The following is a 15,496-nucleotide window of genomic DNA, read 5'->3' as shown; positions in this document are numbered from 1 at the left end:
GTGCGAAATTTGTCGCTCTTTATCCTTTATTTTCTTTTTTCCTCTGACCTCTGTAAAGTTCAAGTAACTTTCAGGTGAATAAATAGAAGTCCAGATTGTGTTTAGATTTTAGTAGGCATTGCCAAAATGGTCACAGTCTTAAAATGGGAAGCTAAAATGTCAGTAATTCGAACACTGGCTGGCAGAGGGTTAACTTAAATTTGAGACCTCAGTATTGTTTTCATTTGAGTAAAACTGAGTATTTTCCACTGCTTCATTTATTCGTTCAGTAACTCCTTTTTAGGGCATACTGTGTGCCAGGTACTTGGGATGCATCAGTGAATAAAACAAAGACCTATCATTCATAAAGCTCATACTTGAGTGGGGATATAAAATTATAAGCCTAATAAGTAAGTGTATCTATGGTATGTGAGGAGGTGATTAGTTCTCTGGGAACAAGAAACGTGTAGAGCAGGCTAGGGAGGAATTAGGAGAGGAGGTGTGGTGGAGAAGTTGCTATATTAAATATAGAGATCAAGGGGGACATTGTGGAGGAGGTGAGATGGGAGCATAAGCCTGAAGGAGGTGAGGAAAATAACCAGAAAGATATCTGGGAAAAGAGCATTCCAGGCAAAGGTAAGAGGAAAAGCAAAGACCTTAAAGCAGGATGCTGCCTAGAATGTTCCAGAAGCAGTAAGTAGGCAGGTTGCCCCGGGGAGGGGGTGGGGGGGAGGTTAGCCGAGGACACAGGCTGTTGCAAGCATAGGCATGAATAAGTATTCTGAAATATCTGACAACTTCAAAACCATAACTGGCACTTGATCTGGCCATAACTATGCAACCTTTGCTTCATTCTCCCACTCCCCAGATGAACTTTCTGCTTGTTAAACTCATATTTTCACCATCCTTCCAAGCTGTTCCTGTCTACTTCTACCTCTATGCCCTTGTACATCCCTCAAGGCACCATACTTCGGACCTTTATCCTAGTAGCAAAATCCTCCCCTTTGCTAAGGTCACCTCATGGTCCACCCACCGTCGGTGAGGTTTTCCTTAAATTCATTTACTCATTTTCTTTCATTTACTCAGTGCCACACAGTTTAATCCCTTGAGTATCTGCTATCTTGTGTCATGCCTTTATTATGTCATGTGTGCCAGTCTTTTCCTAGAAAGGATGTACTTCCTAAAGTCTGAAATCATTCATCTGTTTCTAACTAGGCTTTGCTGTTAAATATAACTGGGAATACAGACGTGAGTAAGACTCTACCACTATCCCAGAGGAGTTCAATCTGGAGAGAAAATGGCTGGCAAATCACGACCAGTGATACTCTAGGATCTCTATACTGCTGTGACTCTGAGAATGACAGAGCACTCTGAACAGAGAGGAAAAGAGGAACCAATATACATTAGATGCCACACACCATCTCGTTTAATTCTTACAATTGTCTTGCAGATAGAAGTTATAAGCTTCATTTTAAAAGATGAGGACATTGAGGTCCAAAAGTGAAGTTTCTTGACCATGGTTACTCAGGTAGATACAATCAGTCCTGGGACAGGATTTAGGCCTTTGATTTTCATTTAACTACACAATTCTTCCACTCACTTATTATCCTTTACCAGTCCGAAGAACACAGCAACTAAGAAATATGTATTATACCAATCAAATAAAATAGCTATTTCTTTCATTTGTCCTTATGTTGCCTTTCAAATATCAGAGGATGCCCATGGTAAACATACTTTTCTTTATTTTATAAACTTCAACCTTGTCTCTCCTCAGACTTTGATTTAAGAAAAATGAAATCCAGTTCTAGCTATATTTTTCTCTTGCAATTCCTATTATATGTTTGTTTAAAGATCAGTTGTGAAACGAAAATGTCAAGTTTGAATTCTAACTCTGCCTTTCATTTATTATCGGTTACTCAATTTAGTGGTTTTAGGTTGCTCCATTTGTAAAACAGAGACACCGGTATGAGGATCCTGGTAGAATTAATTAATATTTTAAAAACATCTGATACTATGCAACTGAAAAATACTAGTTAAGTGAACACGATTTCAGTTTTCATTGCATGTGTAGGAAACGTTATAGGATACATACATTAGCAGGTTAGCTAATTAGGTGACTTCTCAAGTTAACTGTTAAAAAAAAAAAAAGACCATCCAAATGAGAACAAGCAGGAGCCGTATGTTTAGAACTCGCTATCACAAGGGAGTCAGCCACCATCACTTGCATTGCGGCAGAGATGCAGAAGCAAGCAGAGAAGTAGGAAATTTTTATAGTACAAAGAAGGGAACTTTTAGATGTGCTCTAACCGGAAGCTGTGGGCATGGGGAGTTGTAGTTAGGCTAAATAGAAGTGGGACACCCTAAGTGAGTGGTTTAGAGTGCATATCTGGTTTTCTCTCATTGGCCATTAGGCGGGAGCCGAGACAAGAATTAGGGAAGCTGTCAGTTATTCATCAAGTCCTGGCCATTTTGTTATGGACATTTATTGTTTGGCTTCCTGGATTAGTTGCTATCGATAATTGGTCGGACTTTCCACAAGTCTGACGTCCAGCAGGTTGACTTCCTAGGCTAGTTAAAGTAGGTAATGGATTCATTTCCTGGGCTGGTTGTTGCACATTGTGGATCAGAGTTCTATTTTCACACAAGGCTTGGCCTTTGTCTGTTTGTACATTCAGTCTCTCAGTGCAGGTTTATTCAAAGTTGAGTTAGCAAGTCTATGTTTTACAGAACTCTACATTCACTTTAATGAGTTGCTGTTTTTAAAATTTTAGTTCTAGAAGCATCTAGAATACATGTGCTAATTTTTCTAAGCATTAACCTCATTAAATTTGATATATTAATAATTTGGGTATGCCTTCTCTTGTCAAAACTTTTAGCAAATATTCCAAATGTGACTTAGAATTTCTATCATGATTTATTAAAAAATATATGCAGAATAGAAAAGTCACTGTCCTGTTGTAAAGAGTTTATTACCATTGTTAATCACCAGTTGTTAATTGGTCCTTCAGAAAAGTTAGATTGACCATATATGCGTTCTATTCTTTGAAGGCTTATAGGAGAACAAACAAACAAACAAAAACGAACCTACAGCTGGGATTCAAGATGCTACACACTAAACAACAGGAAGTTTCTAGAAAATAAAATCACACTTAAAGCTCCCCATAACAAAAATCACAGTAGCCAACACAGGAAAGGTAATTCAGGCATGTGCTGAGAGAGTCCTAAGACACCATCAACACTGTGGTTTCAGTAAATATTTTCTTGGTCATTTCAAATGAAGGTAGCCAGAAAGACAAAGTAGACATTTGTCCACTGCTTGCTTGGATAATTTTGATTAATGACCCATCTCTCCACTACTCTTAGTTCTCATTATCAGAGGTCAGATGAGACCCCTCCTAGTCCTAGGGGGCAAAGCCAAGCCTAAGCTAATCAGTATGTCAAATTTCATGACTACAGTGATTGATTCAAAGGTGGGCTCCTGACCTCACCTGGTCCAACCGGAATAAATGTCAGAACTTTTCACGATAATGCTGGAAATAAATAAATAAATAGTCTCATACTTCCCCTCGTGGGCATGAGCCACAAAAACTATTCCCTAAGGGCAGTGGCAGCCAGCTTGTAAGCACAAGAGTGCAAGTTCAGGAATAAGACCCACAAAGATGAAGCATGGCCCAGCAGTGTACAGGAGAAACTCGGTGTCCTAAGTGAAGAAAAACCCAGTTCTTCCCTACTAGGAGTCTCAGCCTTTGTGAGTCGCCTTTACTACTCGCACAGAACACTTGACTTCTGACCCTTCTGGGCATCAAATGTATAGACGTTTTTTCTGCACAATAGCAGGCAACTCTCTGTGACACCGGATCAGTATCCTACAATTTAACTCAGTGCTAACATTACCTACCTGGAGATAGTACCTGACCCCAGATCCTACAAGCTAAAGGTTTAGTCTCACAAGACAGTGCTTTCCCACCCTCCCCACCTCCCCTCCCCACAACCCTGCCCCTTCAGATGCCAGTTCCAAGTCCAGGCTGTCCCCTGTGCTTCTGACCAACTGATTATGGGTTGCAGGGTCTAACAAGCCCCTCCCTGGAGTCAAGTAATTTGAGCAGCTGACAAAACTCAGGGAGGAACTTACTTACATGGACCAGTTTATTTACCAGATATGATAAAGGATACAGAGGAACAGCCAGATGGAGAAATACACAGAGTGGGGTCTGGGAGATTCTGGAGCTCAGGAGTGTCTGTGCCTTTGGAGCTGGGGGTGCATCACCTTCTGTGAATGTATTTGCCAGCCTGGAAGCTCTCTGAACTGCTATTGGTATTTTGTGGAGGCTCCTCCTGTAGTCGTGATCAATCATTAACTCCAATCACAGCACCTGTCTTCCCTGGAGAATGAGGAGCAGGGCTGCAAATCTTGGCTTTTCCCAGCTTCTCAACAAGGCTTGGTCTTTCCAGTAACCAGCCCTAATCCAGAGCCAGCCAGGAGCCCCACCCACAGTCACCTCAGTAGAACAAAAGATCCTCCTGGTGTTCTTATCACTTAGGAATTTATGAGGGTTTTAGGAGCTCCGAGTCAGGATGTGGGAGCAGAGACCAATATAAGTATTTCTGTTACCTCACAAGCTGTAAAGAGAGAAAAACCAGAGAGTAACTGATGGTGTTGTTTGAATCTATTTTCCTAATTATCACTGTATAGTCTTCTCCCAGTTAGAAAATAAACATAGGGGCCACCTGGGTGGCTCAGTGGGTTAAGCCTCTCCCTTCAGCTCTGGTTGTGATCTGAGGGTCCTGGGATCGAGCCCCGCATCAGGCTCTCTGCTCAGGGGGGAGCCTGCTTCCCCCTCTCTCTCTGCCTGCCTCTCTGCCTACTTGTGATCTCCCTCTCTCTGTCAAAATAAAAAATAAAAAAAGAAAGAAAACAAACATAGGAAAGCACAAAGATAACATAAACAAGGCGAAAGAAGTAAATAACCCACTGCCCATAATCCTATCATCTAGAGATGGCCTGGTGAACATTTCGGGGGCAGACCTCCAATGGACAGGGACCTGGATGACAAGCTTATATCTAGAAACTGGGCGCTGCATTTGAGGAACAAACCAGAAAAGCAACACATACCCTATTTATCATCAATAACAGTGGACCGCAAGTGCCAGGCAAAATGCTGAATGTTTTTCCACAAAAGCACTGCAGCAAGGATGATTATTTCTCGCAAGGAACAGCGACGGTGGCAAACCAGCGAGCAGTATAAGAAATACGGCAGGTCCAAGCCAGGTCTGATTTGACAAACTCACACAGATAATCTCAGTGTCAAAGAGAAACTGGGAAGTCTCTAGCTGCCGCTGAGGCAAAAGTCCTCCCTTTGAAGAGGAGAGACCTGTTCCAATCCCTAAGGCTGTCCTGCCCTCAGGAAGCTTTCCATCAAGAAATGTGCTTTAGAGCCCCCCAGGTGGGAAGGCAAATGAGCAGCCAAGGGCTTAGGGGGATTTATTTGATCCGAGAAGTGCCTTCATTTTAGACCTTTAAAGCTCCCTCCTTCTTAAGTCCAAAGATCCCACTCCCCGAGACATTTCTGGGCAGTAAGAGAACAAAGCTTGGTGCTCTAGTCCTACAGAGACATTTTCTTTACATGTGAAAGAAACAAAATGTGACTGAGCTAGAGGTATGTAAATGAGCCAGAGACAGCCCCTGTTCACGAAAATGGCCCCATTCCTATTTACTTCCTCACAGCAGGCTAAGACCTTTAGCCCCAAGCCTCCCAGTGCCAACCTCCAGCGCTCACACATCAAATTGCTTTAAATAGAATCCAAATAAACGTATTTTTAGCCTTTTGGAGCCTACCTACTTTACAAACCCGTGGAACTGCACCCAATATCTGCTAAGCATAGATAAGACAAAGCCTGCGGCCATAAAGGAAGCCAACCCCTAGTTGCCCTTCAGAGTTCTCTGACCCAGAAACTCTCCCTCTTACTGTTGAACTACAGCAGCCAAACACAGAGCCCCCACTCTGATTTCCCCCTACCTCTCTAGGACTTCCTCTGCCCTATTCCCCTTCTGGGTGGCGGCCCCGCGGTGATGCTTCTGGAAGGTCTCTTGCCGGAAGGGGCTTTCCCCACTGTGCTGCCATGCTTATGCCCTCCCCAGCCAAATTGCTTGTATGTGACTGTGGTCCCTTCTCTACCTTGTTCAACCCTGACATCTCTGAACTTACCAGAGCCAGCTGAGTCCAGTCTTCCCTAATGTATTTGTGCTATTTTGTTCAGAAACAATGTATCCCCCAAATCTTATCAATGACGAATTTCAATGTATATTAATAGTAATATACTTCTCCTGCTCCCCCAAGTTTTGAACCACCTGACAGATAAACGAGTCAAGAGGACGGTGATCAAATTTCTGAAACAACTATGAAGACTAAGGCGTTGGTGTGTGGCAACAAGGGCCGTCCTCACGCTCCACCAAGAATTATGTGCAGTTGGGACGCCTGGGTGGCTCAGTTGGTTGAGCAGCTGCCTTTAGCTCAGGTCATGATCCCAGCGTCCTGGGATCAAGTCCCATATCAGGCTCCTTGCTCGGCAGGGAGCCTGCTTCTCCCTCTGCCTGCCATTCTGTCTGCCTGTGCTCGCTCTCTCCCTCTCCCTCTCTCTCTGATAAATAAATAAAAATCTTAAAAAAAAAAAAAAGAATTATGTGCAGTTAGTCATTGGGTCTCGGTCTCGGGAGGGGATGGAGATCTGACCCTCCTACTCCAGCAGATTGGATCTCAATCCCTCCAGGCAGCCAGGCAGATGCACCCTACTGTGACAGGCAGAGGCTAGAGCTGAGGCTTTCCTCAGCTGTCCCAGCCAGAGAAGCCACTAGTGACTGGGCAGAGAGAAGCTAAGAGCTTCCTCATGGATGGCTTCCCCCCAGAAAGAAACAGCAGGATTGGGAGTCAGTGTTCTCAAGAGCACATTCTCTTCTGTGACTGTAACTGTAAACATAAAATATTGCTGTGGAACGAGTTTAGCTTCCAGATGATTCTGTTTTCCTCGAGAACCACCACCTTGACAGTCCCACGTTTAAAGGAAGAATACTACACCTTCTTCTCATGAAAACATTGATTCAAATACTCAAGGTCTACCAATGAAAAGGACTACGTTTATTTTTACATTTAGGGTAACAACATACCTGCCTAAAAATACATCAGCTTAACTAACAGTTACATCAAAAGTTAATCAAAATCTTTAAGCTAGGGGTCATTGACTGAGAACCCCTAGCTTAGGGTTATGAAACTTCCGGGTTTGTCTTTTCTAGGAAAACAAAACACAGTTTGTGGTGGGTTTAGAACCTCTTGTAGGGATGACTTTCCGGTTTTTCAAAATGAACAGGTCCATCTCAGTTCGAAGAAAGAAGAGGCCAAGAGCTCCAGCAGTGGCAACAGCCTAAAATACAGGAAAGGAAAGTCCGTGTGGGAACACCTCATCCTAAGTGTCTTGAAGGCAGGTTGTCCTATGATGTTTAGCAAGTCACAACCTAGATGACGAATTCCATCGGCTCATGTATCTGCCTGGCACGCTTCTGTGTTCCGAAGTGCGCTTGTAAATAGTAATCTGGTGGAAATGAAGTACACAGAACTTCAGTGACAGGAAATAAGGACGGAAAAGTTTTGAGCCCACGAGAACAAGAGGTTATATGAGGGTACTGTGGCTTTAACTCTAAGCCCTGAAACCCGGAGCGTGTTGTGACACTGTTGTGACATTTAAGAAGAGTTACACCAGACAATTTAGATTTCACTGTGACATATGCTGTATAAATTCTTTAATGTTTAGCTTATCTTGCACTAAACAGCAGAAGAATACTTAGTAAGTGCAAGTAGGTCAACATCACTTTAATTTGCATTATCAGTTCAGAAGAACATTTTACACTATATGTGTTGTGATAAAACACTGTGTCATTTCTGTCACCCAATGCGGAGTATTTTTAGGTCTTTGCACATTATGTGTAGAGATATTTGGTATTGCCTTTAATGTAACTTGCCATCTGTGTTCTAGTTTCTAAGCATTGGCAGAAGTGAGCTAAAAGCATTGGCCAAACTTCAAGGGGTTAAGATTTTTGCTAACAAATATGGACTATTTGATATGAAAACCATCATTGTTTGATATGTCAAATAAAACATTTGTCAATCAAAAGTCTTTAAGCACTGGGCTATGTGACATTTACTCTTTTATAAACCAACAATGTCCCTGGTGGCATGCCTTTTTTCCTCTCATTTAAATAGTAGTAGGAGAACAAATCATACTTCAGGGCAAGTTGATAACTGCCAGTCACGATTCCTGCCTTGTTTACTATAATGAGGAGGGTAATAAATGCATCTGACCATTTCGGCTGGCATTTGCATAGATGAATGATTTGTCCAGTCAGTCGCTCTCCAGTGATTTGGGTCTTTTTGTCAGCACAAAGAGCATTCAGTCTCTCTGGAATTTACAGCAGCCAAGCTCTCATTAGCAAACATCCTTTACCATGAATGATTCAAATAATTACCACTGAAATAATAAACTGTTTCACAAAAACATTTTATTTGATGGCTCCAAACATCAACTTTTCTGAATTGTTGACATTCAAATAAGCCAGAGAGCTTCATTGTTAAGGAACAATGGCTCTCTTGTTAAAGGGTGGGCATTGTTTTACCTCCAATAGACCTTTAAACTTGGCCAGCTATCAAATGCGTCCCTCAAACTGCCAGCCAACATTCTGGGTAATCAGAGGGCATGTACCAGATGGAGCTGTTAAAACTTTACATATTCAAACTCCAGGAAATTTTCTTTAGATTTTCTTTTGAGGTTGCAAACCTAGAACTCCAGATTAATTAGCAGCTGCTACTTTGTATCTTTTTGCACCTAGTGGAGCCAAATAATATTAAATGTCCTCACTTATACTAAGCTATTCAAGTGCAAGTTCTTCACTGTAATGGTATTCTATGTGTATAATTAAGTGTTATTTGATATAGTTTTGGAGTTCAAACAAATGAGCAAGCAACAATTATACCTTATTATGATCTTCTCTAGTGCATAGCCATAGGGTTGCTCTCGGTGCGTTACCAAATCCATAGCACGAGGCAGACAGCAGTTCCTGTTATCAACTTTTTTCACCCTCTGCGCCATGCATAATTTAGAGCGTTTTATTAATTTTGAGCCGGTTTAATGTATGCGCATGTTCTAAAGATCTAGGTAGATTGTATGACTAAGTTTAGCTTTCATAGTGCAATTGTTTATGCATGTAAATGTCTGAAAAATATTTTCCCTCAAAGCTTAAAAAGCTATGGTTTCATTTAAATAGATTAACTTGCACATTGCACCTTCTTCCTTACCTGCAAGGAAAAATTCAGGAAGGGAACGAATGGAATATATTTCTGTGCTTTGCAAATTTCCTCATTACTTTGCTTTCACTTTCAAATTTAGCCACGTTATATATAGCAAGAATGGAAAACCGTCAACAATACTGAAATACCTTGATGTTCCTACAAAACTACAACACGATGCAAGAAAATCGTGATCACTGGGACGCAAAATTTTTAAACGTTAACTTTGAGGAAGAGCCTAAGGTTATTAATAATACCAAGGAGATTTTATAGGCTCTAGAGCCACTATCTCCTAGAAGTCAGGGATATCAAAATTACCCTTCCGACATGTGCTGGATATAGGCGGCGACTTAAAATGGCATCCCAGTCCTGACGCTTCCATTTCTATCCCACAAAGATAGATGCAAACTAGAAACATAATTTATCACACTTAAAATAATTTACTTTACTTTATCAGGACTCCGTGTCCAAATCCTCGAGTTTCTGCTTTGCCGCGGGCTCAGAACCTTTGTCTCCGAACAGTGCGGCTTTTTTGTTGCCCATCCCTCGTGCTGCCGGCTCGGGTTGGTAATCATGGTCAAGCCTACAGAGCCCATTTTTCATCTTGTTATTTGGCTTGTCAAATCAAAGGTCAAGAGATGATGAAGAAACCCCCCAAATAGCCCCGGATTGGCAGATTTTCCCCGAAGTTTTCTCGCGGAATTTGGTGCTTATGAAAGTGGGGGAATAAAGAACCGGCTCTAGCGATAAATCATGCAGGCACGAGCTTTCCAAGTTTCGCACGGTTTCAGTTGCCTGGTACCCAGAGGCCCAGGAAAGGCAAACGCGCATCCGACCATTCATAGGACCATCCGCAGCATCCTAGGGCTGAGGGCATGCGAGGAGCGCTTTCTGACATCCACTCATTGCTCACCATTGGAGAGGTGGGCAAGGGCTCAGTGCAGCCTGAACTCTTTAGCTGTGACGTGGCGTGATACACGAGGCAGGACTTGATGTACGACGGTTGTAGAATCGGAGAATGCTAGTGCCCGGAGCGACAGCCAGATCACAGCAGGCGGCGGACTCGTGCTTGAATCTGGGTCTCTAGACAGCGAAGGCGGAGGTCATACTCCGAGTTAGACCACAGAGATGGGTCTCTGAGGCTCAAATCCCGCTTGTGAAGACCCGTCTCCTTACCTGCTAACACTACCACGGGGCCTATACGTGCACGAATCTTCTTCTGTGTTAATAAAAATGACGGTGCTACTCTTGGTCATCGGGTCTTTTCGTGATGATGTCGCTCCAGGTGCGGGGACAGGGATTGTTTGTGGTAGTGTTGTCAGTCGTCCTTCCCCAGGGATCCGGAAGAAATTTGCCTGGTATTGTGCCAGTAAGAGAAAGGAAACGTGTATGCTCTTTTTAAAATGCAAGGATTGGGGCCCCTGGGTGGCTCAGTCCTTAAGCACCTGCCTTCGGCTCAGGTCATGATCCCAAGGTCCTGGGATCGAGTCCCATATCAGGCTCTCTGCTCAGTGGGGTGCCTTGCTTCCCCCTCTCCAGCTCCCCTGCACTTGTGTTTCCTCTCTTGCTATCTCTCTCTGTCATAAATAAATAAAGTATTTAAAAAATAAAAATAAAAGGCAGGGATTTTCTTTTGTTTAACAAAACATTCCAGGGACTGCTACTATCAAGTTGGTATAATGTTTAAGACCGTATCTTCAACTCACATGGGCGGAATATTGTTTTCAGTTCCGTTTTGGGGAGGGGAAGAAGAGAACGGTCCATGGTTCCTTTTGAAACAACTGTTTCGGTGTTTTGAACGGTCCCAAAATACGGATGTATTTGACATTGTGGTCTGGTTGTCACATTTAGGCAAGTGTCCTCTCCTTAATTGATGCATTGATAATGTTAAATTTTGCTTTAAGCCCTGTTATAGGCTGCGTTGTGCCCCCTGCAAAACGCTTATGTGGAAGCCCTAACCTCCAGTATCTCAGAATGTGATTGTATTTGGACATACGGTCTCTAAAGAGGTGATTAACCTAAAATGCGGCTGGCCCTCATCCAATCTGACTGGTGTCTTTAGAAGAAGAGGCAATGTGGGCAGGAAAACACAGCAGAGCTGCCCTCACACAGGGAAAGGGCCACGTGAAGAGAGAACAAGAGTGCAGCCGCCCGTAAGTCCAGGACAGAGGCTCTAGAGGAAACCAGCCCTGCCTGCTCTTGATCTTGGACTTCAAGCCTCCAGAACCGTGATGTTGTTTAAGCTACCCAGTCTTTGGTATTTGGGAAGGGCAGCTCTCACAAATGTTTACAAGCTCCTTGAATGCATTGCTCTCTCTTCCCAAATAGAGAACTCTAGCTGAGCCAGATTCCCTCTGCATCTTTTACCCGAATAAAAGATGTGTTCAGTTTCTTATCATTTGGTTTTTGTTTTTTTTTTTTCAAGATTTTTCTATTTATTTATTTATTTATTTGACAGTGAGAGAGACAGTGAGAGAGGGAACACAAGCAGGGGCCGTGGGAAAGGGAAGAATGGGGCAGTGGGAGAGGGAGAAGCAGGCCTCTTGCCAAGCAAGGAGCCTGATGCAGGGCTCGATGCCAGGACCCTGAGATCATGACCTGAGCTGAAGGCAGAGGCTTAATGACTGAGCCACCTAGGCACCCCTTATCCTTCTGTTCTAACCTTGGTTAACACCTCCTCAAGGAAGACTTCCTTCACTGTCCAGTGTTCCTCCTTTGGGTTCTGTTGCTGTCCCAACACTTACCACGTGGCAGTAAGTGGTAAACCTGAGTTAACTCTGGCAAGCAAGAGCCAAGGACCGTGCCTTGCTCAGTTTTAATAGAAAAGTGCACTATGTTACAATTCCTAGTGGCATGGCCGGCTTGCGTCTCTGTAAGGAAAATAAGGAAGTTCCAAGTACATGTGCCCTATACTAGCTTTGATCAAACATTTTCTTAATGAGGACTGGTTTAAAAAGTACAAAGCAAAAAGAGTTACGGTAGGCAAGAAAAGTTGCAACCAAAGGGTTTTGTAAAGCAAGACATATGTCAACCCATAAGTGGGAACAATATAAGTTAGAGAGAAATGTGGGGAAGTTCTGTTGTTAGAACACAGATGCAATGGAAAATTACCAACCTGACAAATAGAATAAACGGTAGTGTAAAAGTAGGATTGTTAAAGTCCTGGACTTTGGCCCTCAGATTTGCAAAACGCCATGCAGTACTAACTGCTGGTCTACTACAGGCATGGGTACACGTTATGTGCACGTTCATGGCTCACACAGGCACACACGTGCGTGTACACACACACACATACACACGTGCACGTGCATTTAAAGGAGAAGCAAATTGGACAGTCCCAGGAGGCAGCTGTCTCTCATTAACACTTAATCTAATAATATGTATTTTTCCTATCCAGCCTTCCTTAGCTGCTTTGGAACTGTTTTTCATCCCCAATCTGATGTGGAAAGTCTTCTGATTGCACTTAACCAAAGCAAGAAATTCACCTACGAGAACTACCTCCTTCCCCTCAAGTTCCCTGAGAGCCGGGACTGTTTCCATGGCATCGTCAATGCCCATGGGCACAGGACACGGAACTCAAGGTCCCCCATAAATACTGTCCTTGAAGTGGAATAAAGGGAGTGAGGGAGAGAGAAAGAGTTAAAGTCAAGAATGAGAGGAAGTGGAGAGGAAGCTTTCTTGCTCTGGTTCATTCCCCAATAACTTGCCTCAAACCCAAAAGCCTCTGGTATTTGAATTTATTCACTCTTTTTGTACCTGAACCGGTCTTACATGACCGTGTGTATAATGTGTGTGTTTTGGGTTTTTTTGTTTTGTTTTATTTTTGTTTTGTTTTGTTTTGTTTTGCTTTGAAAGGGATGAATCCAAGTTTTCAGAGTCAGAATGACAAATTGTGCCCTTCCTGGCTTACTAGATAAATACACCACCACGACCCTTCTGGTAACTTTTCCTGTTGGACTCTAAATAGTTACCATGAAATAATTACAGATGCTCTCTCCCGTTATGAGGAATAATTGCCTCCCCCACCCCCACCCCTGAACTTATTCACTAGGCTTTAATCATCACAAAAAATTTATTTATGCAAGGAAATAGCAAGTTATTCACTCAGCTCATTTTATTCACCATTGTCTCCTGATTTCTTCACACTACTTAATTTAGCACATCAAGGTGAAACGATTAGTTTATCTCACCTTGACATGGCTATAGTCCACTGGCAAAACACATATGTGACATTCTTGCTGGCTACTTTCTTTCTAGTCATAGCTACCTCCTGAATTACTTATCGTTGGATGATATTTCCAAGTCAGAATAAGTATGTGACCAGCAGGTAAATCTGGTCAATAATAAATGAGAACAAATAAGGGCATCAAAGCAAATGCCATGTCTTAGGACCACTGCACATGATAAGTGGTTGTCACAGATCAACATCTGCTTTTACTTCTCTCGACGATAAGAAAAGCCCAATTAACACCCGCAGCTTAAAAAGATGCAACTTTTTATTTATCTAAGACTCTACTGCTAAAAACCTTGCCAGATTTACAATTCTAAAGACAACAGCTTTTTGTAAATGTGTTTTATTTGCAGTTATAATATCTATAGTTAAATCAGTTCATTAAAAATAGAGTTGTAAACTCTCAAACTGCCATATTTGCGTGTTTAAAACAAAATGATTAAATCATATTCTTACACTGCATTTGGGTAGAACTGTGAAGTTGTCTAGTATTCAAAATAACGTCCTTAGTTAGGAAATCCTTTCTTAATTAGGGTAGAGGTTAGGACAGCGTAATTTTCTATTACACATCTAGTTACTCAACCCAGGATCCAACAAGTATGGTCCCTAAGCACTTCACCACGGTAGTACTTGCCACACTGAACTTGGAAAGAGCTGTTACCTGTCTAGGTCTCAGGGCAAATGAGCGACGGAAATGGAATCAGCAGAAAAACGGACACCGTCTTAAGCCCAGATCAACCCTGTCCTGGAGCAGAGCCTTCAGTCTCGGTGAAAGCAGGCTACATCTGGCCTTTTGAATTGTATGATTCCTTACAGCCCTACTTGGCTTCCTTCTTTTCACAAGAAAGCTAGGGGACTTTTTTCTTTTAATAAGAGTGAAAAAGAACCTCGAGTTTCCGCAAGGCTCTGTTGTGGAAGAGGTCCTGTGCGGGAGGCTGCGGGGAAAGACGGCGCTCTGGAAGCAAAGCCAGAGATCTGGTTCCCCAACGAGAGCCTGCTCTGCCAGCCGTGTGCTGTGGGTTCGGCTCTTAATCGCTCTCTACCTTTATGTCTTCATTGTTAAAATACGAATACTAATAGCTGCCCTGCCTGCATAGTTGTTATGAGGATCAAATGAATTAATAAATGTGAGAGTGCTTTGGAAAAGTTAAAAGTGCCACTCAAGCGTTAGTTATTCGTATGTGGCTTTCATATTCTTCGGAAACCCCATTTATAATAAGGCCCTCCTGGAGAAGTAGCTGTTTCTTGAAATCCCATGAAAGCTTTGTCTTTGTATTATCTCTTACGGGTTCCTTTGGAAGTTAGGCAAGTCTGGCTGTTCCCTGCTGTGCTGTGCATACATTGCCCAAAGCGATCCGGGGGCTGGCGTCCACAATGGGCAGCCCGCTCTGCACATAGTCCGCTCGCTGGGAATCGGCGTTGTGGTGCTGAGATTAAAAATACATATGCTATTTATTGTGTTTTTCTGATTACAGAAGTTGATACTTTCGTGTCTGTGTTGAGGGGTGGGGGAGGAAGGGTTTGGTTTACTTGCAATAAGCATGGAGAACCAGGGCAATGTGCCCTTGAACAACAGAATTGGGGAAGTCTTAAGCTAAGGAGACACACATTCATTCACGAAGGGGCTGGGCAAAGGATGATTCGGTATAGAATTGGGGCAAAAGTCATCCGAAGTCAACAGAGTCCAGGGTCCTAGTTGATTCAAGTCTCAAGGACCATCGGGGGTCGGTATCAACAATTCTCTGGCTTTAGTTAGTCTGGTGTGCAAGTACTCAGAGAGGTTTCAGTCCCACCAACAGGATTCAAGAACATGCGTTAGGTCAATCTTTACTTTTGAAACAGCCCTGGGAGTTTTACCACTGATTTATTGTCTCTTCTATGGTTAGGCTATCTCCTGGCCTGGTAGTGGCTCTTTGTTTTTATTTTCTTTGGTTCCCTTAAAATCCTTAACTGT

Source organism: Neovison vison, chromosome 1, assembly GCF_020171115.1.
Source record: "Neovison vison isolate M4711 chromosome 1, ASM_NN_V1, whole genome shotgun sequence".
Lineage (NCBI taxonomy): Eukaryota > Metazoa > Chordata > Mammalia > Carnivora > Mustelidae > Neogale > Neogale vison.
This window is presented reverse-complemented; position numbering follows the sequence as displayed.